The 26,407-nt window shown below is 34.6% G+C and overlaps 1 long non-coding RNA gene across 2 annotated transcripts in view; it reads left to right on the top strand.

The window, feature by feature from the left end:
* Positions 1–26,407, top strand: part of LOC309613425 — a 168,405-nt gene that overhangs the window by 108,733 nt on the left and 33,265 nt on the right. The window contains exon 3 of one of the 2 annotated variants that reach the window (XR_014235717.1): positions 7,231–7,289. This is a non-coding gene — a long non-coding RNA (uncharacterized lncRNA). Of the gene's footprint in view, positions 1–7,230; positions 17,614–26,407 lie in introns of those variants that run through there. The other variant, XR_014235718.1, reaches the window with a different exon arrangement.

Below are 26,407 nucleotides of genomic sequence, written 5' to 3'. Positions count from 1 at the left end.
TGAAAAGTCTCAGGACTTGCTCTCTTAACATTCATATATAATACAGCAGTGTTAATTATATTAATCACGTTTTACATTACATCCTTAGTACTTATTTATCTTATAACCATAAATTTGTGAAACCGAGGGTAGTTATCAGCTAGCCATAAATAAATTATAAACTGTAGGGCTTCCCTGGTGGCGCAGTGGTTAAGAATCCGTCTGCCAGTGCAGGAAACATGGGTCTGAGCCCTGGTCCAGGAAGATCCCACATGCCACGGAGCAAATAAGCCCATGCGCCACAAATACTGAGTCTGCACTCTAGAGCCCACGAGCCACAACTACTAAAGCCCGTGAGCCACAAGTACTGAAGCCCGCGCCTAGAGCCTGTGCTCCGCAACAAGAGTAGCCACCGCAATGAGAAGCCCACGCACCGTAACGAAGAGTAGCCCACGTTCGCTGCAACTAGAGAAAGCCCATGTGCAGCAAGGAAGACCCAACTCAGCCAAAAATAAATGAATGAATGAATGAATGAATAAATAAATAAATAAATAAAAGGGGAAAAAAATATAAACTGTAACCTGCCTTCACAGACGAAACTCCTTTTAATTGTTTTTATAAAAACTTGCATGTACTCCAAGCATCATGTAGCCTAAACAATAAAATGTTTGCCTGAGTTGTTTTTCAGAAACTGGGGATCAGCAGTTTTCAGAAACTGGGGATCAGTTCGATCCAGTTAAGACTGGTTAGGATCACTTAGCCTGCAACTGGACATGTGTGTGTGTCCACTCAGTGGCTCTTTGACCAAAAGGTGAGAGGACCAAAAACTCCACCCTCAGAATATGCTATGCTACCGCGGCCATATTCTAAAAATGCATCCCATGAAGACTGTAGCTTACTTGTGCCTGCACAGAATCACACTTATCTCACTGTTTTCTTATCTCTAGTTACCTTTCCCCATGTTCCTATGCCTCAGCTTTATCTCATAAGTATCCTGAGCCCCTTGCCTTTGGAGAGACAGATTTGAGATTTGTTCTCCTGCCTTCTCGTTTGGCTGCCTTGTGAATAAACCTTTTCTCTGCTGCAAACCTTGGTGTCTCAGTGTTTGGCTTGCTGCTCACTGGGCAAACAAACTTGGTTCGGTAACATTTATACCTTTTGACCACCTTCATCCAGTTCTCCCTCCCCTCCACACCCGCCTCTGGTAACCACAAGTCGGATCTATTTTTCTATGAGTTTTTTTTGTTTTTTGAAGTATAATTGACCTCCAACACAATGTTAGTTCCTGGTGCACAACATAGTGATTTGATATTTCTATACACTACAAAATGATCACCACAAAAAGTCTAGTTACCACCTATCAGCATACAAAGATATTATGTTATTATTGACTATCTTCCCCATGCTGTAGTTTCATCCTTGTCACTCATTTATTTTGTAACTGGAAGTTTGTACCTCTTAATTTCCCTTTCCTATTTCACTATTAATTCTTAATTTTAGATATATTACTTTAGACCTGGAATATATATATTTGATTATTTTATTAAAAATTTCAATTTTCTGTTGAAATTTTTCACCTCTTCATCTATTTTGTTATTTCTTTTAAGTTCTCATAGTCATCATAATTATTAAGCCCATATTTGATACAGTAAATAAGTTAATTGCTGTGAGTTGTATTCCTTTATCTTTTTTTTCTTTGCTTTTTTATTTAATAGATACAGTTTTTAGCATGCTTAAATTTTTGTGTAGGTGTTGAATATTCTGGATACTGTTATATTTCCTCCAAATGATATTAACTTTTCTATTAGCAGCAGATAGAATACTAGTGGATTGTCTATTGAGGCCTGGTCTTAGAATTTTTTAGAGTTGGTCTTGAGTTTTGCTGTCTTGGTAGGCATACTTAGTGCTTTTAGGGCATGGCCCTTACTTCTTGGATGTATGCTCCTTTTGGGTTCTTGACTAAAATCCAGGATGTTTTCTTCTACCTTGGTGTGACTTGAATCCAACTCCCCCTTTTGTGGGTCAAGAGGCTTCTCTCATCTCCACTCAGCTCCCACCTACAAAGGTTTGGATTTCTTAGAACCTGTTCATGTGAATGTCCAGCTTAAGAATTGAACAATGACATAATTGGAACCTATGTTCATATTATTGGGCTTCTTTGTGTTTTTGTTCCCTTTCCAAGACCTTTAGGACCTTACAAGTTTGGTTACCCCAGACTTGAATTTCTAGAATCTCCAGTTCTGTAGGACTGCTTCTCTCTACTTGGCGCAAATATGCTGCACTGCAAGATATAGAAAAAGGCTTTGTTGAACATGCTGAGATGACTGTGGAACTCACTATATATGCTTCCCTTTTTTTATAGATTCTAACCCTTCAGATCCTTATCTGTGTTGGATTCTCCCAATGACTTTCATAGAGATGTATTTTTAAATATGTATTTTACCTTACCTATTTTCTATAGTTTAAATGGCAACCTTAGTGCTATCTACTCTGTTATGGCTGGAATTGGAATTCTACTATCTAAAAGTATTTTTATATTTTTATTACTTATATATCTGTGGTCGTATCTCATCTCCCATTCCTAATGGTAGACATTATGGATATTACATATTTTATTTTTTCCCCCTAAAAACCTTCATTGTAATTTTGTCTGTGTTACTTATTATTGTCACAGAACCCACACTGAGTGCCATTTATATATGCTATTGTTGTTTTACTTTTTATTTAATCAGTTTATGGATTTATATTTATTAGTGTCCTAAGTTAAATTTTACATGGTTATGATTTGTCCTTTTTCTTGTTTATTTTTCTGAATATCGATATTTTATTTTGAAAAAAATTGTACATATGTTTATTTTTATAAAATATTATTTGTATTTCATAGGTTTAATGTTAAACATACTCATTGTGACATTTAAACTTTTTTCCATAATTTCATTTTTGTATCTTTGTCCAAATAATAACTTAACTTTTAATGGTTATTTATGATCATATCATTTTTATCTATTTTTGGTTATTAATTTCTATATATTTTCCACTATGGTCAAAGAATAGGGCATAAACCATTAGTACAGTTTTTAAAATTATTCAGATTTTTAGCCCTTGATCAATCCTAGACAGTGTACAATGGGTAACGAATTGTGGTCCAAATCTTCTATAATGTCATTCATTTTAATTTGTCTCAACCTGCCAAATTCTACGGGAGGTGCATTAAATTGATTATTATAAACAACTTGCATATTTAGTAATTTTTCATAATCAACATTTCTTTGTCTATGAACTCATATATTTGTAGTGAATTTTAACATTTTTGAATTAACATTCAATCTGAGACTACAGTTTTCCCCAAATCATGTGCGTGAGATTTCCTTAAGTGTTCTTCCTAGCTACCACAAGAATTTTTCTTGGATTACTTGGTCCAAATTGTATTCTATTTAGTAGATGTGGGACTGTTTTCTAATTACAGTAAAGATAAATTATTATTTAGTTTTGGCTCTTTTTATTTTGCAATTTGAAGACTTTCAGAGAGAGGAAATGTAAAACTATGGATATTTTGGAACAATCACTTCTGAAGTTTTGGTTGTGTTCTTTTGACATCCTCCATTGTTCCTGTTACATGATAAGGGGTCAATATATATTTACATTGACTAACTTGACTAACATTGTTATCTTGTGATGTTGTTTTCCAAAATGTCTTCAAATGTTTTAGAGATTATGAATTATTTTACTGGAGTGGTTTTGAAAAGTTATGAGAATAGGACAAAAATCAAATAACAATAATTACTACTTTTTGTTATATAACTAATATGTACTAGGAACTGTACTAAACATTTGACTTAATAGTTCTCATTTAAATCTTATAATGTCCTATGAAGTTGTTGCTATTATATTCATTTCTTTTTAACAACACAAAAACTTAAAATCAGAGAGGCCGAATATCTTACCTAATTTCCACAACATTCAAGTCTTGAATTTAAATTCAGGTTTGTCTGTTTCCAGAGCCCACCCTCTTGGTCATTGTGTTATACAGATGGTTAGAGAGAATTAGTGTTTTTAGCCACGCAGGAATCATCATGTATATTTTGGTTTTTGTTTCTAATATATCTTTTTTTTTAATTTATTTTTTTTGGCTGCACCGTGCAGCATGTGGGATCTTAGTTCCCCAACTAGGGATCGAACCCACACCCCCCACAGTGGAAGTGTGGAGTCTTAACCACTGGGATGCCAGGGAAGTCTCCATCATGTATATTTTGAAAATAAATTTACAAAATAGTTGTGAACTAGAGAATAATGTATTATGAGATTTCATGGTTTAGAGAATCAATAGTGGCTGAAAATATTCCTACTTGACATGATTCATTCATTTATTCATTCAACAAATAAACATATCTTGTGTCTCTTGTTCTGAAAAGCAATATTCTAAATGCTGAAAAGAATGGAAAAAAAGAATTATCCTCAGAATTTGCTTTCAGAGGCTTATAGTTTAAGAGAACTACTATATAGCCTAGTACATCTATACAACTATAATATAGTTTACAGAAGAGGTGGACACTATTTCTTTGATATCACCCAATACCTTTTCTAATAAATAGTTTAAGTTTTATTCAAATTTTGCTAGAAAGCAGTTTTCAAGATTGGCTGTTAATCCCTGGCTACAAATTTAGCAGTATCCCATTATGATTTGCATTTTTACTACCATATTGTATCTTCTCATTTCTCATATACATGCCAGCATTAAAATATTGGAAAAAATTTATTTATCTTTCAAAAATATTTATAATATGCACTTTTGATAATTAAATTCTGCTTTTTAATTAATGGGTTATTATTGGATCTTATCATTTCCTATATTCAAAGCAGATAAATATATATATATTTCAGTTCGCTGATCTTGATTTATTTGCAAAACCTGGAGGATTCATATTGCTGAGATATGCCATCTGTGTAATGAGAAAATGGTCTTGTGGACAAATCATAACAACCATTAATGATGAAGATTCTATTCTATTTCTTTTTCTGGCTTGTGATGGCACCTTCTCTCTTTATGTCACTATATTCTTCTTTAAGTAACAATATTAACCATGCTGTCTTCACTTACTTCAAAGAAATTTTAGAAAGCTTCCTGTGCTCTAACTCTTGAGGTAACAAAAATCACTAATGAGGTCAAGCTGCAAAACATAAATATTAAATACAAATTAATATGCCTCCAAGTTTATCATCCCCTAAATATGGAGATTGGATGCTAAGAATCTTATGTTTTTCATAGCCAAATTCAGCACCAGGAGAAAGGCATATGATAAAACAACATATGAGAGATGAATGCCAATTACCACTCAAAGGACGAAACACAAATTTTCAGAAAGAATATAATATACAATCAGGAAACTAGAACAAAATTGTGTTTTCATTGTAGAGAAACAATTTAAATCTGGCCACATTTACACATGTTGATGGCAAAACATGTAGCTGAATGACTGTCAGTACAGATGGATATGTCTATAAATGGATAAATTTTGGAAGGATTTTAATGATCCACTCCACATTCCTTTTAATGAGCTACATCAACTTGTTTACCTCAACATTATAATGAATTCAGAGAATCTTGAACTTGAATCCTTATTTTGGTCTTTTGTGCTTATGTGTAAAATTACATAATTTATATATCTATGGGAAAAGAATATATTTTACTACCATTTTTGTGTGAGTATATTGAAATAAGTAAAAACATGGCAAATATCACACAAATAAGTTGCTAACTTTATATCCATAGTGCTTCTCATGACACTTTAGGTTATTAAAATATCAAGACCACTACAGTTTAAAGGGTAAGCTTACGTGTATGAAACTTGCCTTGGGAATTCTTAATGCATATCAGGTATTTATACATTTTGAGATTTAAAATTCACAATTTTATGTGAGTAATCATTAAAATATTCAGATAATGTTACTGATTAACTATATAAACTATAAAAAGATTTGGGGCATAAAAATCTAGAATGCCTTGGTCAATTCATGTAAAAATTCCAAGTGTTTTACATTTTAACAGTTTGGATTTCTGATCCACAATGATGCCTGAATTACTAGATAGTTTTATTTTCTAATTTATTGCTTTTGTCAATGTACTCAGGCACAACTGTAACTGGCAGTATAAACATAGTCTATTAGTGAAAACAGCAAAATTAGATGAAAAGAAGTTTTAGGATTACAAAACTCATATATTTTCTGTGTCTCAGGTGCATGGCTTTGGGTGGTTTTTAATGTCTAATAGGGTCATGCAGCTTTATTGGGTATTTTATTTTTGCACCAGTATGTGAATGGGTGAGGGTTTCAACAATGCCAAGTCATTTACTATAGATAACAATTATTACTAGTGGTAGTGGTTGAAAATTCAAAACTGAAGTCTGAGTAATGAGTTTAAAGGAATTTCCTGTCAGAGGGTAAGTAAAAAGTAAGCTTACTTCCAGAACCTGCCGGCATGGAAGCATCCCTGTTTGACCCACATCTGTATCAAAGATATTATCAAATGTGTCTTCAGGGAGTATGAAACAAACGACTTTTATCCTTATCCAAGATAGAGGAAAAGAGTAGGTTATTTTCAACCTTCTCTTAGCTTCAGACTCTTTTACAGTGGCCTAAAAACTGTAAATATATCTCCAATTACGTTTTCATCATAGAGAGATAAGAAAGCAAAGGGACTAGTCAAAGGATTCAAAGTTCTTAGTTGAGGTCTCTGGAATGGAGTTGATGACAGTAGTAGAAACGTATTCTCTGCCACCCTAATCCAACAGTCACCAATAATAGTAGAAAATGTGATAATCCAAATCCAAAAGCCTTTTAGAACAGACCCCAAGCCTCAAGTTATAGCCAGCACCTGATCAACCTTAAATATACAGCTCTGACTTATTTACATTTTCCTTTGGTGAAGAGGTAGACAATATTTTTTTCTTCTTTTCTCATTCATCATGTGTGCCTTCATTGCCCAAACCATCAGTTTTAACAGTGGTCTCATATGGCATGCTTTCTGCAAGTCAACAATCCATGAACTGAGCAGATCTATCAGTTAAGAAATTATGCAGGGACTCAAACTGATGATCCAGTTTAATTTGGCAAGCAGCCTCATTGATCTCATCTGACTATGAATCAATTTGTTGCCAAATATGTATGTGTGTGTTTCAGTTACACTACTATTCAGTTACAAATATGTATGTGTGTGTTTCAGTTTTACACTAGTAAAAAATTGATTTTTTTCAGAGATTTGGTGTTCAACAAACCATTCCAGATGACCTGAAGGGACTCTTCCTAAGAAATTGGTAAGTATATGTGGATTTTGGAAATTTGCATATTTGAAATAAAGGCAAGGTTTTCAGTTGTCATTTGTGTTGAGAATTTGGAGAGGTAGTATTGCAAGAAGAGTGTTTTTACCATGCTTAATTATAATATGTAGTAGAAGTAACACAGACAGGCAATGGCATCCAACTACTTTACACCTGTCTGTACAAAAGGGACATATTCAATTATTAGGGTTTGTTTCTTTGTGAAAATATTAACATTATAGTCAATAACTAGTCTTTAGCCTTATAAGTGGAGGATTTTAGTAAATTTTAAAACGGATTTTATAATGATAAAACTAAGTTCTATGGCGATTCCCAGTACAGCAGGGATTCAGTTTTCATTATTGCATTTTTGTCTCCCTTCGCAGTTTCTTGTTAATTTTGCATGGGATTGATCTGTCCTTTTGTTGACCACGAAAAGCATATTTTGTTTCTTCCTTGCAATCTGAAATGAAAAAAAACTATTCAGTTTATCTCACTATCACTTTCTGCCTTGTATTGCTTTGTTAGAATTACACATGTGCACATCTTATCCCTTCACACCATCTGTTTCTGATAAACATGAATCATACCGCTGGAGAATGTATTAGTTTCTGTTGAATGTTGTAACAAATTACCACAAACTTGGTAGCTTAAAAATTCATTCACTTATAGTTCTGGATGTCAAAAATTCTCACTGGTTAAAATCAAATTGTCAGCAGAGCTGCCTTTCTTCTGGAGACTCTAGAGGATGATACATTTCTTTGCCTCTTCTGGTTTCTAGAGGCTGCCCACATTATTTTACTCATCCAAACTCTGCCTCCACTGTCACATCGTTTTTTCTGAATCTGATTCTTCTGCTCCCTGCTCATAAAGGCCCTTGCGATTGCATTGGGATCATGCAGATTTTCCAGGGCAATCTCATCACAAAATCCTTAAATTAATCGTATCTGCAAAGTCCCGATTGTCATTGAATGTAACATATTCACAGGTTCCAGGGTTAGGGTGTGTACGTGTTTGGGGGAGCCACTATTTTGTGTTTATTTTGCCTAACACAGAGAGGTAGTCACATAGAAAGGGTTCCACATTTTTTAAAAGAATTGAATCAAAGGTTTTCAATTTCATGCACATGTTTATATTTCTTATTTTATAAAGTGGGTTTACAATGTGAGTTTTGAATGTTTGGTGTTTCCTGGCTCAATTTCTCATTTCTTTATATTTTTATTTTTTATGTATTTATTTGTTGGCTTTTACATTTTGTTGATCTTCTCTATATCCTGGCATTTCTCTGTTTAGGGGAGGAAGCAACAGAGTTAGTTAAACTTTTTAATATTATAAGAATAAATTATCCATAAATATTTCACAGATTAACAGTATTTTACTTCAATTAAAGACTCCTGTTGCCTCAAAGGAGCCCACATTTTAGTAGGTCCTGTATTACTTGTAGAGAATCTCTATAACATTGTACAAAATGATTTTGTTAACTGTTTTCAGCCCTCCTTTCTCCACAACCACAGTCTCATTCTTATCAGTTCCCATGACAAATCCTGATCCAAAGCACAAGGGCTCAAAGAAATCTATTCTGAACCTGTGAAGCTGATCACAAAGTGCTTCTTGCTACTAGAGTAAATTTTACCTCATCCCTATTTAGGAAATTCAACATCTGCATTATTTTTTATCTTTGTACCTGAGTCCTTTTATTGATCTGCTTGGCATGTAAGTTCCTGCAGACTAGGAACCGGCTTCAATTTTCCCAGCACCCCAACCTGAGGATAGTGGTTCTGATATGTAATTGCAGCCAGGTGACTGGGACCTGTCTATCTGCTGCCAGAGTTTGATAATGCTTACTTCCTGCTAACTTTCCTTCCTTTTTAAGTAGCATCCATTCCTCTATTTCTTATTGACATCCTTGGGCTAGCTCAGACATATATACACTACCATGTGTAAAATAGATATCTAGTGGGAACCTGCTGTATAGCACAGGGAGCTCAGCTCAGGGCTCTGTGATGACCTAGATGGGTGGTACGGGGTTGGGGGGTGGGAGGGAGGTCCAAGAGGGAGGGGATATATGTATACATATAGTTCATTCACTTTGTTGTACAGCAGAAACTAACACAATGTTGTAAAGCAGCTATACTCCAATTAAAAAAAAAAAAAGTTTTTTAAAAAAGGACATAGTGGGGCTTCCCTGGTGGCGCAGTGGTTGAGAATCTGCCTGCCAATGCAGGGGACACGGGTTCGAACCCGGGTCTGGGAGGATCCCACATGCCGCGGAGCAACTAGGCCCGTGAGCCACAACTACTGAGCCTGCGCGTCTGCAGCCTGTGCTCCGCAACAAGAAAGGCCGCCATAGTGAGAGGCCCGCGCACCGCGATGAAGAGTGGCCCCCGCTTGCCGCGGCTAGAGAAAGCCCTCGCACTGAAACGAAGACCCGACACAGCCAAAAATAAATAAATGAATAAATAAGTAAATAAAGGAGTTCCCTTTAAAAAAAAAAAGTACCCCTTTATTTAAAAAAAAAAAAAAAAAGACATGGTGAGCTTAAAGTAACTTAATATTAAGTCTCCAGAGTCAATTCTTGGCTCCATCATTTTTAGCTGTGTGGCTCTAAGGCAGTTACTAACGTTTTTGATTCTAGTTTGCTCATCCCTAAATAATAATGATAACAACAATAATAACAACAATAAAAATATTTGGGTTTTTCTGTGTGCCAGGAACATGAGGGAAAAATATTAGAAAATAAATACTCTAAATTACAAAATCAAAAATTGTGTCAAAAATCTATGAGATTATAAAGAACTAAAAGGCTACAACTTCATGCTTATAATCTTTCTGTTCCTCTGTTGAGAGTTTATATTGGAGGTGTCATGATATGGGGTGTTGTAACACTGAAATCAGACAGGAGTCAGAGAAGAACTGAGTGAATGCTGGAATCCAAGAGCCATAGATAGGGGGGAAAACCATGGTCAAGTGTGGTTTGATCTAGAAACTTGTCAAAAAAGGAGCCAAGAACAGAAGCCAAGTTGAGATATCTAGGAAAGCAGGTGAGATGACTGGAAACTGCACCTGGGGAAACAATCACTAGAGCCATTTAATTATGAAGATTGACATCTCTTGCCTCAAACCTAGTTTTAATGAGCCTGGAGTCTGGGTGGCTGTGACTTCTTTGGCAGCCGTGCTATCAGGTGCTGCCCAACACCTAACAAGAGAAGCAGCATCTATAAAATCCTGGGTCCACTGTAGTGTCAGAAAGTCACACAATCACCCAAAATTTCCTCATTTTCCTTTCACACCAGAGTACCAATTTTTCATTGTTGGCGTACATTTCATTCTAAAAGTTCCAAATGTTTCAAAGATTCTAATGTGCAATATAGGTAAAGGGGGAAAATTATCTGTGTGACGCCCTTTTATTGAGATATGTACTCTCACCAAATCAAATTTAATCCCCACATTGATCATCAGAGAGAAGAAAAGTAAATTTCTAATATTTTTTCTTGATACAATTAAGAAACAAACATAAGTTGAGGTTACAATTTTGCACAAATCCTGCAGTGGCTTTGGTTCAACTTTAGGGAAACAGAATCTTAGTTAACCGAAGGAAGATGAAAGTTGCTATTGTTCCTCAAATGAAGAGGATATCAATTTTAGACTGAGGAAACATGTCTGTCTCTTCCTTTTTTTTTTTTTTTTCTAGATTTATTTTTTTATTGAGATATAGTTGATGTACAATATTATATGTTATAGGTATATAACAGTGATTCACAATTTTTAAAGGTTTTACTCCATTTTTTTTTTAAAGGAATTCCTTTATTTTTATTATATATTTATTTACTTTTGGCTGTGTTGGGTCTTCGTTTCTGTGCGAGGGCTTTCTCTAGCTGCGGCAAGTGAGGGCCACTCTTCATCGCAGTGCGCGGGGCCTCTCATTATCGCGGCCTCTCTTGTTGCGGAGCACAGGCTCCAGACGCGCAGGCTCAGTAGTTGTGGCTCACGGGCCCAGTTGCTCCGCGGCATGTGGGATCCTCCCAGACCAGGGCTTGAACCCGTGTCCCCTGCACCGGCAGGCAGATTCTCTGCCACTGCGCCACCAGGGAAGCCCTACTCCATTTTTTCTCTTCTTTTTAGGAAAGAAGATATGGGAGGTGTGAAAGTGTAGGCGTGTGTGTGTGTGTGTGTGTGTGTGTGTGTGTGTGTGTGGTGATGCCAGTGAGAGTGGTATAAGGGACAGTTCTAGAGTCCTTATCAAGAGTAATCAGTAATAAACTGCAAATGAACCAACTTTTATGTACCACTCTCACTATTCCTAAAGGCTATTCTGGTTTGTATAATTCAGTGAGCTTCCTTCAAGGCCATAGTCTCATCAAAAAATCAAGGAAAATTTCAATGCAGTGGCTGGATTGCTGTACATATTAGAAGTGATTAGATGCATTCATGAATCTATAATCACACCTGCAAATGAGGACAGAATCTATAGAAATAGGAAGCATTTTCAAAGTCAAGAATATGCATGCAGTGTGTGTTGCCAGAAATATCATAATAAAAATAGTTTGTAAGTATCCAGGAGCCAATAATACTGCTTTTATTTTCCAGATGTCAGAACTCAGCCATTTTGACTAAGATAATAAACCTGGTATGGGGATATAAGTATATGTATAGCTGATTCATTTTGTTATACAGCAGAAACTAACACACCATTGTAAAGCAATTATACTCCAATAAAGATGTTAAAAAACTTCTTTAAATAAAAAATAAAATAAGCCTGAAGTTCAAAGTTTAGAAGTCACCCTTCCTGGGGCTCATTTCAGAAAAGCCAGTTTTATTTGTGTTGAAGAAACATAGCTGATACTGACATGTGGTTTCAGGGATACCAGGAAGGTTCAATGCCCACTTTTCCCACAATAGAATATTTATATGTTGGCTGGTGCCTGGACTTCCTTCATTAAAACTTTACTTTTAGTTTATTAAGGCTTTGTTCATGAATATAATTGGAAAACCAAACCTAGAAATTTAAGTCAAAGAGACACACCATCAGTCTTTTAGCCATAAAATATTTGAGTAACAGATTCTCTCTTAGGAGTATTTTCAACAGAGAGTATTACAGAAACTATGAGGTCATTGAGATGTTGGGGGCTTGGCTAAATATGTTGTAATAGTGTGGTTCAGTCCAGTTAAATGTATTATGGATACCTGAACACAAACAGCACTTTCTAATTCTCTAGTCTTTCGTTCATAAGATTGCCTTTGCAACTTCATTATTTCGTTATTAATGGTAACTAAGAAATATGAGTGTATGAAAATGAGGCTTATTCAGAACAAGCAGGAACACACTTAAGACTTCAGAGACATTGGGAAGTTAATTTTCTTTCCTTCTAATCATATTGGTTTTTTCTTCTCTAGATTTAGAGCTTAAATTACCAACTTCTTTGTGAATCATACATCGATGTCATTGATACTCATTAGTGTTACAAACCTCTGTGGGAAAAGCAGTGACACAGTCTTACATACATGCAGTTTTGTGGAACACTGATTAACCCAATAAATATGTGCCAAAGGGGAGGATCCTTTGGAAATGGCTGTTTCATTAAAATCCATACTTTGTATTCTAATAGATCACTCTGCTATCTGGAGAAGACATACTAATTAAAACAAGAACTATTTCTTCCCTTTAACAAGTTAGGTGTCTTTCTTTGAAAAATAGATTTTCTGTGGACAAAACTTCCCCTTATTTTACCTAATTAAATTAGGAGAGAAATTGAGTGATAAATGAAATGTGATCCTAACAATGCAACTACGTACTTAGATATTAGTTCAGTCTTAGAATCATGACATCATACAATATAAGAATGAGAAGCAACTTTAATTAAATAAATTTTTTTTAAGATCTATTTTAGGCCAGTTGCTGCCTTAAGTGCTAACTGTTCAATGATGAAAGTGAGGAATCTATGGCCTTTTAGATTCCAGAGTCTACAGAGGGAAACCAACAAATAGCCGGTCAGCACACAAGATAATGTGATATCTAATGTTATAAGGAAATGCAAGGTACTATGGTGACATATACTCCGGATACTTAAATCATTCTTGTGAGCAGAGAGTTGTAAGGGACAATTTTCCAGAAGAAATTACTTTAAGTTGAGACCTGTGGAATAAACAGAAAACATCAACAAAAGGAGAGAGAAGGTAGGATCTTCAAAGTAGTGGAATATCTATTATAGGCAAGGCCTGAGTATGTGAGAAATCATATTTAGGGAAACTCAAATGAATTCTCTGGTGAGGATACTTGAGGGCAGAATCAGACTAGAGTCTAAAGGAAAATGTATGGACCATACAATGCAGATCTTCTTAAGCCATATGAAAAGTGTGAACCTCATCTTTAGATCAAAGGGGAACATTTTAGGATTTTAATCCAAAGCTACATGTGTTTCCTCAGCTACTTTGAGATCAAAGGTATGATGTCTGTCTACAATTTAGAGTTTAACAGTCCATATTCAGCAGCAAATAGAATTTTTCTTTTGCTATCTCCCTCTTTTCCTCTTCCTTCCTCATTGTCCCATTCTGTCTTTTGTCTCTCTTTATCATTTATTCTGTCCCACAGAATTATTGACTTTTTCCTAATGGATAAGTTGAAACAAAAGGTATATGTGATTGTTCACTGATCTAGATCATGATACATGTTGCTGAAATGACAAATGCAAATCTCTCAATGGAACTGAACTAACCAAATGAGTAAAAAGTGACTAAGGTATTAAACCTTTCTAACATAATTTAACATGCAAAAAATTAACTTCATTTGATAATGCCCAGAAGCTAAAACTCTTTGTGGCAGAAGTTAATATAGCTAACTTTGGATAGACAAAAAATAATTGATAAATCAAATCTTAATTATGATTTACATAGAGAATAATGAATCCTGATTAAATATATTTTGGTAGAATAAGAAAAAAGAAAACTAGAAATTATTTAATAGTACTTAATATGAAATGGGTCAAGCAGTTATATTGGCTCAATGAGTTCACCACTAAAATACTCAACAAAATTTATCACTCTCTATAAAATTTCAATTAAAATGTTTGCATTTTCTGCTTCTGGACAAGATGGGACTTGATATATCTTCCTGCCTGAAACAAAAATAAACAAAACATATGAAACAATGGTTCTTAAAAAACTGGATATCAGGCAGTGAATGGCAGTGATCACCGAGGGATGGAAAACAAATTAAGTGAATCCAGTTATTACTGCTATGAGATACTTTCCAGGATATGGAATAGAAGATAAACCCATGCAGAGAGTTCAGCAGACTCCTTGAGTTGAGGAGATGAGCTGAGAGTCAGGGAAGATCAAGGCAGCTGGAGTTTGAAAAGCAGAGTACCAGAAAAGAAACAGCTGCATAGAAGGAGAACTCAGAGCCATAAAGAAAATCCTTCTCAAATAGTCCACTGAGTACTGATATACACACGTATGTAAAGAAACTACCAGAGTCCGGGAAAAGAATTACAAAAATAGTATTACAGGTAGTAGTATCTGGTACTAATGCAGATTTGGGAATACTGCTTGCTCTACCACATAGAAAAGAAAATTTTATGACTATTAAAACATTGGGTAGAGTATATAATGGGTCTTGCCTAAGTAGCAGGGAATAATTTGGTCTAGATTGAGCAATATTCTATTTCCTAGCAAATCCTAAAAGACAAGCTCCAGAAGAATGAAACCCTTTAAAAGAATCTTAACCAAGTTACATAAAAAGATTTCAAGAATACTTATGAAAAGTACAATTTAAAATATATGTTATCCCATAGTACTAGAAAACCCTAAAATCTCCATCAAAAAGCTATTAGAAGTAATAAATGAATTCAGTAAAGTTGCAGAATAAATATTAATATACATAAATATGTTGCTTTTCTATACACTAATAATGAACTGTTAGAAAGAGAAAGCAAGAAAACAATCCCGTTTAAAATCACATCAAAAAAAAAATAACTAAATAAACTACCTAGGAGTAAACTTAACCAGGGACGAGAAAGGAGTATAATGTGAAAACTATAAAACAATGATGAAAGAAACTGAAGATGATACAAAGAAATGGTAAGGTATCCCATGTTCATGGATTGGAAGAATTAATATTGTTAAAATGTCCATACTCCCCAACGCAATCTACAGATTTAATACAATCCCTATCAAAATGCCCATGATATTTTCCACATAACTAAAACAAACAATTCTAAAATTTATATGGAATCACAAAAGGTCCCAACTAGCCAAAGCAAACTTGAGAAAAAGAACAAAGCTGGAGTTGTCATGCTCTCTGACTTCAGTCTATACTACAAAGCTACAGTAATTGAAATAGTGTGATACTGGCACAAAAACAAACACATAGATCAATGGAAAAGAATAGAGAGCCCGGAAATAAACCCAAACTCTTATGGTCAATTCATCTATGATAAAGAAGGCAAGAATATATGATGGAGAAAAGACAGTCTCTTCAATAAATAGTGCCAGGAAAACTGGACAGTGACACGTAAAAGAATGAAATTAGAACATTTTCCCACACCATATGCAAAAATAAACTCAAAATGGATTAAAGATCTAAATGTAAACTGTAAACCATAAAAATTCTAGGAGAAAATATAGAACACTCTTTGACATAAATCGTAGCAATATTTTTGGGGATCTGTCTCCTAAGACAAAGGAACCAAAAGCAAAAATAAACAAATGGGACCTAATTAAATTTAAAAGCTTTTGCACAGCAAAGGAAACCATTAACAAAATGAAAAGACAACCTACTGAATGGGAGAAAATATTTGCAAATGATATGACCCATAAGGGATTAATACCCAAAATACATAAAGATCTCATACAATTCAACATCAAAAACACAAACAACTCAATTAAAAAATGAGCAGAAAACCTGAATAGACATCTTTTCAAAGAGACATACAGGCACATGTAAAGATGCTCAACACCAGCAATCATTAAAGAAATGCAAGTCAATGAAAACCTTTCAGAATGGCTATCATCAAAAAGACTAAAAATACATTTTGGCAAGGATGTGGCGAGAAGGGAAACCTAGTACACTGTTGGTGGGAATGTAAATTGGTTTAGCCACTATGGAAAACAGTATGGAAGTTCCTCAAAAAGCTAAAAATACTACTACCATGTGATCCAGCAATTCCACTCCTAGGTATTTATCCAAAGAAAATGGAAACACTAATTCAAAAATATACATACACCCCAATGTTCATAGCAGCATTATTTACAATAACGAAGATATTGAAACAACCTAAGTGTTCTTCAACAGATTAATGAATAAAGAAGATGTTAAGTGATATATTTATATATATATATACACATATACATATATACAGTGGAATATTACTCAGCCATAAATAAGAAGAGAAATTTTGCCAGTTGCAACAACATGGATGGACCTAGGTTATTATGCTCAGTGAATTAAGTAAGACTGAGAAAGAAAAATATGGTATGTTATCACTTATATGTGGAATCTAAAAAAATAAAATGAATGAATATAACAAAAGAGAAACAGATATAGATAGATATAGATATAGAGAACAAACCAGTAGTTACTAGTGGAGAGAGGGCAGAGGGGAGGGGCAAGATAGGGGTAGGGGATTAAGAGGTACAAACTACTATGTAGAAAAGAAATAAGCTACAAGGAAATATTGTAAAGCACAGGGAATATAGTCAATGCTTTATAATAACTCTAAATAGAGTATAATCTATAAAAATTTTGAATCATGATGTACACTTGAAACTAATATAATATTGAAATCAACTATATTTTAATAAAAAAGTAAAATTATTAAAAAATAAGATGTATTAATTCAATAAAAAATTACCAAACAGGAAAATACTACTCCTAATGTGGAGAGAGTCAAACAATTTAAATTGCTATTGAACTAATACAGACATTGCAAGTAGTAGACAAGTACTTTAAAACAGTTATTATAACTACATTTTATATGTACAGAAAGTCGAGTAGATATGTGGAAGATATAAAAGAACCAAAAATCAATCTTTCAGAGATGAAAACTAGAAATCAGTAATGGAAATATCTCTAAAATATCTCCAAATATTTAGAAACTAAATAACACACTTGTGAATAACCAAAGGTCAAAGAAGAAAATTAAAAGATAAATCAGAAAAATGTTTTAAATATAGTGAAAATGAAAACATGACATATAAAATATGTGATACAGCTAAGGCAGTGCATAGGGGAACTTTTATGTCATTATATACCTACTTTAGGGGGAAAATATATCAAATTAATGACATCAGTTTCATCTTTAAAAAAAAATTAAAACTAGAAAAAGTAAGCAATCCTAAGGTAAGTAAAAGGAAGAAATAATAAAGATCAGATTGAAATAATTTAAACAGAAATGGAGAAAAACAGACAAATATGAAACCACAAGCTCGTTTGTTAAAAAGATCAGTGAAGTTGATAAACCTCTGGCTTAACTGGCAAGAAAAAATAAAAGGGAGAAGAAACAAGTTACTAATATCAGGAATGAGAGAGGTGAAATGGTTATATATTCTACAGATATTAAATGAATACAAGATAATATTATGGACAACTTTATTCCTATACATTTGTCAATATAAATAAAATGAATAAACTTATGAAAGATACAACCCACCCAAAGTTTACTCAAGAAGAAATAGATAACCTGAATATTTATATATCTATTAAACAGATTGAAACTGTAGTTTAAAACTTTCTGCAAAGAAAAAAATCACTTTCAAATTGCTTCATATATGAATTTAGGAAAGAAATAATATCAATTCTATACCAACTCTGGCAAAAATTTTAAAAGGTGGGGATTCTTCTGTAGCATAAGCAGCCATAATTACCCTAATAATCCTACAAAGCCATTACAAGAAAAAGAACTATAGATCAATATCCCCAGATGAACATAGATGCAAAAATTCTAAATATAAGTTTTACAAAGTGAATTCCAAATAAGTTTTAGGAAAGGATAAAACATCACAATCATTAATACATTTATCCAAAGAATGTAAGGTTGATTTACCTCTCAAAAGTCAAATGTTGAGAGGTGCACTTTGGAACGGTGGCATGAGGAGCTCCATGGAGACAGTCACAACTGGTGAAAATTATAATAAACAACAATTTAATACCATTTACACTAGTATCAGAAACCAATGTACTTAGGTATAAATCTAACCAAATATGCATAAGATCTATATGAGGGAAACTCCAAAACTCTGATGAAAGGAATCTAAGAAGAACTAAATAAATGAAGAGATATCCCATGTTCATGGATAGGAAGATTCAATATTGTTAAGGTGTCAGTTCTTCCCAACTTGATCTATAAATTCCATGCAATCCTAATTAAAATTTTAATCCCTAATTAAAATCCCAGCAAATTATTTTGGGACGATAGACAAACTGATTTTGAAGTTTATATGGGAGGCAAAAGACCAAGAAGAATCAATACAGTATTGAAGGAGAAAACAAGGTTGGAGGGCTAACACTACCCAACTTCAAGATTTATTATAGAGATACAGTAATCAAGACAGTGCGGTATTAACAAAGGAAAACGGAAAAATAGGTAAGACTTGGTAACTAATGTGTGGGTAATTGTTATGAAGGAATCAAAGATCTTCCAGAATTCTCATTTGGGAAACTGAGCAGGTGGTTTTATACATTAAAGACATTGCTGCTGGGACTCCCCTGATGGTTCAGTGGTTATGAATCCACCTTCCAATGCAGGGGACGTGGGTTCAATCCCTGGTTGGGGAATTAAGATCCCATATGCTGCAGGGCAACTAAGCCCACGCACCACAACTACTGAGCCCACGTGCCACAATAGACAGCCTGCATGCCGCAACTACTGAACCCATACGATCTGGAGCCCATGCGCCACAACTAGAGAGAAGCCTGTGTGCCACAACTAGAGAGAAGCCCAGGCACCACAACTAAGAGCCCACATGCCACAGCTAAGACCCAACACAGCCAAAAAACAAAAAGAAAAATAATTTTTAATTTTTAAAAATAAAAAAAAGACATTGCTGCCTTCATAGAAAATTTTTGTTTCATTTTAGTCAAGGCAATGCAGAGAATTTAGTGACAAATTTGGAGGATCATGTGATGTTGTGTGAGACTATAGAACATATACATCGGTAAGAAGATTGAAACAGATTAAGATGGATAACCATAGAGAGTCATAGTCTATAATATGAACAAGATAACAGGGATATGAGACATGTAGGGTTTTTTCACTATAAGATCTCCCCAACAATCATCCCAGGAATTCCCAATAGTACTGGAGTATGGAGTCAAGGAGTTAGTTGTCTAGTCTCTAGGTGCTTTTACATCATCTAATACACATCTTACCAAGTGTAGGCATCTACTCTGTAGAGTAAGTAATTATTATGCATCTACTTGAAAATATACATGGACAGGAGGAGCTCTCTGGGAAGAGCAGTTTGTCTCAAATAGCTGCTAAAATTATTTAAAGATCCAACTATTATATTAAATTCAAAATATACCCCCTCATTAATTCAATTTGGATATTATTCCAGGTCTATTATATTGAAGTACTACATGAAACACTATGATTAGATAGAGTAAGAAATAAGAAAGAAATTGTACCTATCCTTGACTGGCTCTTAACTTAGTGAAATCCTTACCGATCCTTCTTTGTCTATCAAAGTACAAGATTTAAGTTATATTTATTCTTCATATTAGTTCTTTAAGTATTTGAAAACAATGTTCAAATCCATACTAGTTCTACTTAGGTTAAATATTTTAAGTTTCCCAACTTTTCTTGATAACCCGTATCTTGAGTTGTACCTGATATTTATTATATAGATAATGCATCAGTTTATTAATGTCCTCCTAAAGTGTGTCACAAAAGTCCAATTACCAATTCAAATATGATTTGCAAATATTAGTACAACCTAACATTGTTTCAGATCATATGTCCAGCAGAATCACTGCTGTGTCACTTTCAGGCCTAAAACAAATGAATATGCAGTGATGAAAAAACAGCTGCTTTATTATTTAGTGTCCTTACAGTCAATAGAATCCACTCAAATTTAAGCTGAAAAAGCATTATTTAGGGATATATAGATAAGTCACTGAATCATGGGAGGGCTAAAGAGACAAACTCCAGGCAGAGCTTCCTGGGGTGACTTTTAGCCCCTCTCACCAACAGGGAAGTGAAAATACTAGCTAATGCAATAAGACAAGAGAAAGAAATGAGAGGTATAGAGTTTGGGAAGAAAGAAATAAAGCAGTCTTTCTTCATGTACCACATGATTGTCTACGTAAAAAATCTGAAAGGACTGATATAAAGACTCCTAGGACTAATAAGCGATTATAGCAAGTTTTTAGGATATAATGTTAATATACAATAGTCAGTTGGTATCCTTTATACCAGAAATGAGGAAGTGGGATTTGAAATTACAATAACACCTCGTATTACTAAGTGAAAGAGGCCAATTTGAAAAGACTACAATCTGTATGATTCAAATTATACAACATTCTGGAAAGGACAAAACTGTGGAGATGGTAAAAAAGATCAGGGGTTGTAGGAAGGGATGAATGAGTAGGCAGAGCACAGAGGATTTTTAGAGCTGCAAAACTATTCTGTATGATACTATAATTGTGCATGTATTTCATTCTACATTTGTCCAAATCTACAGGATGTAACACACCATGAGTGAACCCTAATGTAGACTATGGACTCTGAGTGATAATTATGTGTCAAGGGAGGATCATTAGTTGCAACTAATGTACCACTCTGGTGGGGAATAGTGATAAAGGGGGAGGTGATGCATATGTAGGGGCTGGGGTTTATTAGAAATCTCTGTAGCTTATGCTTAATTTTGAAATGAACCTAAAACTTGTCTGAAAAATAAAGTCTACCTAAAAAATAGATGGCTCATGTGTGCATCTTTTCCCATAAAACAGCTCTGAGTCATTGTCATGAACATTAGCATATGATTGCCAAAACCCAAGTTACTCAAATGCATCCTAGCTGCTAGGGTACCAGACAATGTAGTTTGATAGATTCCACTTTGGGAAAATGAGATTTTGCCATTCTGGGAAGAAAGGTCAAAAATATTTGTGGTAAATTGATGTCCATTATATTCTTTCTCATAAGTGTTTAACATAAGATGCATACATCTTTATATATAAAATTCAGTAACATCAGAACACATTCCTACCTATCTTGGCCACAAGTAAACCCTGTGAATTGTCTCTCTGACCTTCTCCAGAAAGATCTGTGGTCATTTAACAGTGTGACTTTACACTGGAAAAAGCGTAGTACTCAGAATTTCCAGGATATAAAATATATTGATCTTAATCTCTAGAGAACTGAAAAACCATTGTGTGTTCCGCAGGTCATCTTGGGACTTCTGGTGTCAGGAGATCAATGGAATTGTCATTCAGGTCAGCCTTTCAGTAAGTTTAGTGGGATCACAGACTAATCCTATGGTTTTTCAAAGCCCCAGCAGGTAGATTGGCAATAACTGACAAAAAACCCACATGAGTTACGCTACTAGTGTGAGGATGTAGGAAGAGCCTAGTATAGGGCTCTGAAATAACCCTGGCACACTTACCCACTTCTAAGGTTGCAATACTATATCCCTGGGGGAAATTACGGAGATAAGTACCAAAATTAAAGAATTAAAGATGCAGTTGTGATTCCTATCCTATTCCTATTTTCTCTCCATATTTGACCCATGAGTAAGCCCAGTATGTCATGGGGAATAACTGTATATTATCTAAAATGCAATCAGATGGTGATGCCAATCAAAGCTGCAATTCTTTTTTTTTTTTTTAATTTTATTTATTTATATTTATATTTATTTTTGGCTGTGTTGGGTCTTCGTTTCTGTGCGAGGGCTTTCTCCAGTTGCGGCAAGCGGGGGCCACTCTTCATCGCGGTGCGAGGGCCTCTCACTATCGCGGCCTCTCTTGTTGCGGAGCACAGGCTCCAGATGCGCAGGCTCAGTAGTTGTGGCTCACGGGCCTAGTTGCTCCGCGGCATGTGGGATCCTCCCAGACCAGGGCTCGAACCCGTGTGCCCTGCATTGGCAGGCGGATTCTTAACCACTCTGCCACCAGGGAAGCCCCAAAGCTGCAATTCTTGATGTGGTATCTTTATAGGAGCAAATAAACATGGCCCCTAGTATCCATTATCTAGTTACTGACCCAGAAAAAATGTTCTTCTTCTCATCCTTATTATAATAGATAATCAGAAATAATGGTAGGGAAAAAAGTCTTGCCTTAGACTATGTCAAAGACCTCCCCATCTCTGTCATAATGTAAGCTGGAGAAATGTTGAGTTCCATGATATCTCAAATAACATCATGCTTGTCATTACATTGATCATATTATACTAATAGGATCTAATGAACAGGAAATAGAAATAACTCCACATGCCTTAGGAGTCTGCCCCATAGGTGAAGTTTCAACTTGTCTAGTTATCTGTTGCTAAGACAATCTACTTTAAGGTGTGAAATACATTGCTCTACCTTGCAACCCCTGACACAAATGAAAAAGCACAGACTTCGTGTGTCTCATATTTTGAAGATAACATGTACCACATTTGGGAATGCTGCTCTGATTCATTTACTGGTTTACATGAAAGGCTCAGCACTGAATTGATCTCCAAGCAAGAAAAGACTCTGCTTCAGTTCTACACTGGCTTAAATTGTCCAGCTACTTGGGCTTTATGACCTAGTAGACCCAATGGTATTGGAAGTATTTGGTAGATGGAGCAGTAGTGTGGAACTTCTGGAAACCATCATAAAAGTATAACAAAGTAGACCTCTAAAGTTTTGGAATAAAACTATGCATTTATCTACAAATAACTATTCTCCATTTGAAATATAGCTCTACTTTGTTACTGGGAGTTTGTAGAGTGAACACCTGTTCATGGGATACCACAACTATGCAACTTGTATTGCACATCATGAATTGTGTGATCTGATTCACTGAACCATAAAATTGGATGTGCACGGTAACATTCCATTGTAAAATGAAAATGGTATATATTAGACTTGGCCACATATGTCCAGCAAGTCACAAATATACTGTATAAACAGATGGCTCAGACTCCCATGGTACCTACTTCTACTGCTTCACTGCCTCTCCCTAAACTACAGATGTGACCTCATGGGATGTTTCCCATGACCAGTTAATAGAGTACAAAAAGTTTGAGTCTGGTTTTCTTTTAGATCTCCAAGATATACTGTTATTGGCTGGAAGTAGACTTCCACTGCTTACAGTTGTACTCAGTGAAAGCTCTTGAAAATAGTGGTGAAGTAAAAACTTTCTGATGTTTCTCTTCCTATAGGAGAGATGGCCTAAAATATGCATCTACAATAATTTATGGAAGAGTGGCTAATGAATTGGCTATCCAAGTCCCTGACAGACTTGAAACAAAACAAAACAAACAAAAAAAAACAAGGTAGGAATACTCTCCAAGGAGATCTGGAGAATAAGAATATTGATGGACTTTTTAGAATGGATGTAGTGTGGAGACATACGTGTTCTTGCAAAATTCCTACTAGGAAAAAGTTTACATTAGTGTAAGCTATCAGTAATCTAGTAGACAACTTGATCCATCATTTTCCCCAAGTCATATTTTTCACCTAATGAGTCCATGAACAAATTGGCCATGGTAGAGATTGTGTATGTTTTTGACAATATAGACTCCCCCTCAAACAAATTAATCTCAGAGACTGAGTCCCCAATATTGGATTATTCTCTAGGAATCCAGGCAGGCATCTACCTGGAAATGTTGATTATTTTCAATCCTTTCATCATGGCTGAGCAGCACTTTGTACTTTATAAGAATAGCCCAAAACACTTCCATCAATACCAATTTTCATAGATTTAGATAATTCCTTACGTGTTACTATTTTATCTCACATACATCATATCTGATTAAAGAACAAACTTTATGAGAAAGGCAGTAGGTAAAGATACTCATGTCAAGAGTATTCACTAGTCTTACCACATGCCCAGTGACCCCAAAGTAGTTGGCTTGATAGAATGAACCTGCTGAAGGCTCAGGTATGGCCTGATTAGAAAGAACTTCTGGAATTATAACCTTCAACAGGTAACGAAATGTTATTTTCTTTCTCATTTTAATGGAGAAAAGTAAGACTCATAGAGGTGAAGTGATTTTTATCCTGATGTATCCATTAAGTGGCATAACTGGAATATTAGTCAATATCTACAATTTTAAACTTATACCCTTTTATTATGTGGCATCTGAAAACTCCTTAAAATTTTATCCAATGTACCTATTGAACTTTAACTTCCATGACTACTTTCAAAAGACCCTGTATTTTATTCCCATCAAAGCAGTTTTTATTCTGGCCAAAAAATATATTTGTACCACTTTATGTTGCAACTAGTCTGTGAAATGCCAGGGATACAGAAATGTGTAGTTCCTACCTTCAAGGAAAACACAGCTTAGTGTGTTAACTGTCAGCCTGCATGAGTTATGAGCATACTACTTACTTCATTCAACAAATACTCACCAGACATTGACTATGCAAAGATATTCTGGTAAGTTCCAGGGGTAAACAAAGTTGAAAAGCATGTTAATTATTTAATTACTTAATATCAAGAAATAAATAAGTAGGAAAACTGTAATACATGGTAGAATATGATAAGGGACCAAGAAGAATGCAATGTGAAAATATGGAGTTTATATCAAGCTGTGTCATGATCCAGTTTCTGATTATTCTGGGTGAAGTTTGTCTTTTGTGTTAAGAAAGGGCATACTCATTGGATATGTCATGACTATCATTTATAAATGGCAAAACACAAAAGTGAAGAAGGCTGACATACCATCCTTAAATTTTAACTTGTTGCCATCTGTCAAAGAACTTATAATTTAAGCTAGTTTAAATATAGGGTGGTTACTTCCTTTTTTTCTTTTTCTTTTACTTTTTAAATGGAAACAATAAAAAGAATGATTGATAGGTGTTTTTTTCAAGTAATAGGAAATGGAGGAACTTCAGTACAAATCTTAAATCTTAATATCACCTAACAGTTTAAGTCATTAATATAGCTCAGTTGGGTTTCTTTTTAAGTATTTTGAAAATAAAATTTGACAGAGAAGCTGTGGGAGAGAAAACAGAATTTCCAAGATCTAGAGAGAAGTATGTCCTAATGGTGGGGAAATAATGAGCATACCTAGGCTATTGAGTCATTGTAGGTGGAGTTGTGGAGGTGGAATTGTAAACTAATGTTTTTTATATAAGTTCTAAATTGGGAAGAATATGTGCAAACATTTATTACCTATAGTTTGACTATTAATACCCTTGAGTCAGAATGGAAAACCCAAACTATCAAAGCAAGTTACTTTGGCTACAGAGTCAAGATCTTAACGCTAATAAAATCCTACAGAAATATATCAAGATGTATTTTTGATTTGCTGATTTTGATTTATATTTCTCCAATTTTTTTATTATTCTGAGATGGTAAAACTATAACAACTATCTGGTTTAATACTATGAGTCACTAAGAGTTCAATTCTGTGTATTAAACCATTCTAATCTATTCTGCATATTAAACCAGTCTTATGACACATTATCAAAGACTTTTATGCCTGTATAAGTTTCATATAAAACATCTGAATCATCAGCAATGTCACTAGTAATAAGTACAATTTTTGAATATTTTAAGATGTTTAAAAATAATCTAATATGTAGGAAAATCAGACTTGACTTTTTCATAACTACTTTCCTGAAATAAGCCTCTGTAAAAATAACCTAATAATTTCTGAGAATTTACTTTCTGGACACTATGCTTAACACTTTAGTGGAATACTTAGTTTGAGTCTCAGAACAACTTCATTATTATCTAATCCATTTTATGTATTTATTCAGACTCAGAGTGGTTACACTATTATTATGTTATAGAGCCTATACTTTGCCAAAAGCAGGCGTTTTTATTTCTGTGTTTACTGTCGTCTTCTGTATTTCAGCATTTTCTCTTGGCTTTCCTTTTATCTTTATTTATCATTTGGCTAGCCTAGCTTTCTTCCTATTTTCAGATCCCCACCTTCAAATCTTTATTTCTAGAACCCTTGTCTTATCTGTTAAAATTTTAT

The sequence above is a fragment of the Balaenoptera borealis genome (assembly GCF_965194805.1).
Source record: "Balaenoptera borealis genome assembly, chromosome: 1".
Taxonomy (NCBI): Eukaryota; Metazoa; Chordata; class Mammalia; order Artiodactyla; family Balaenopteridae; genus Balaenoptera; species Balaenoptera borealis.
Note: the sequence above shows the minus strand (reverse complement) of the source record. Positions and strands in the feature narration are given on the sequence as shown.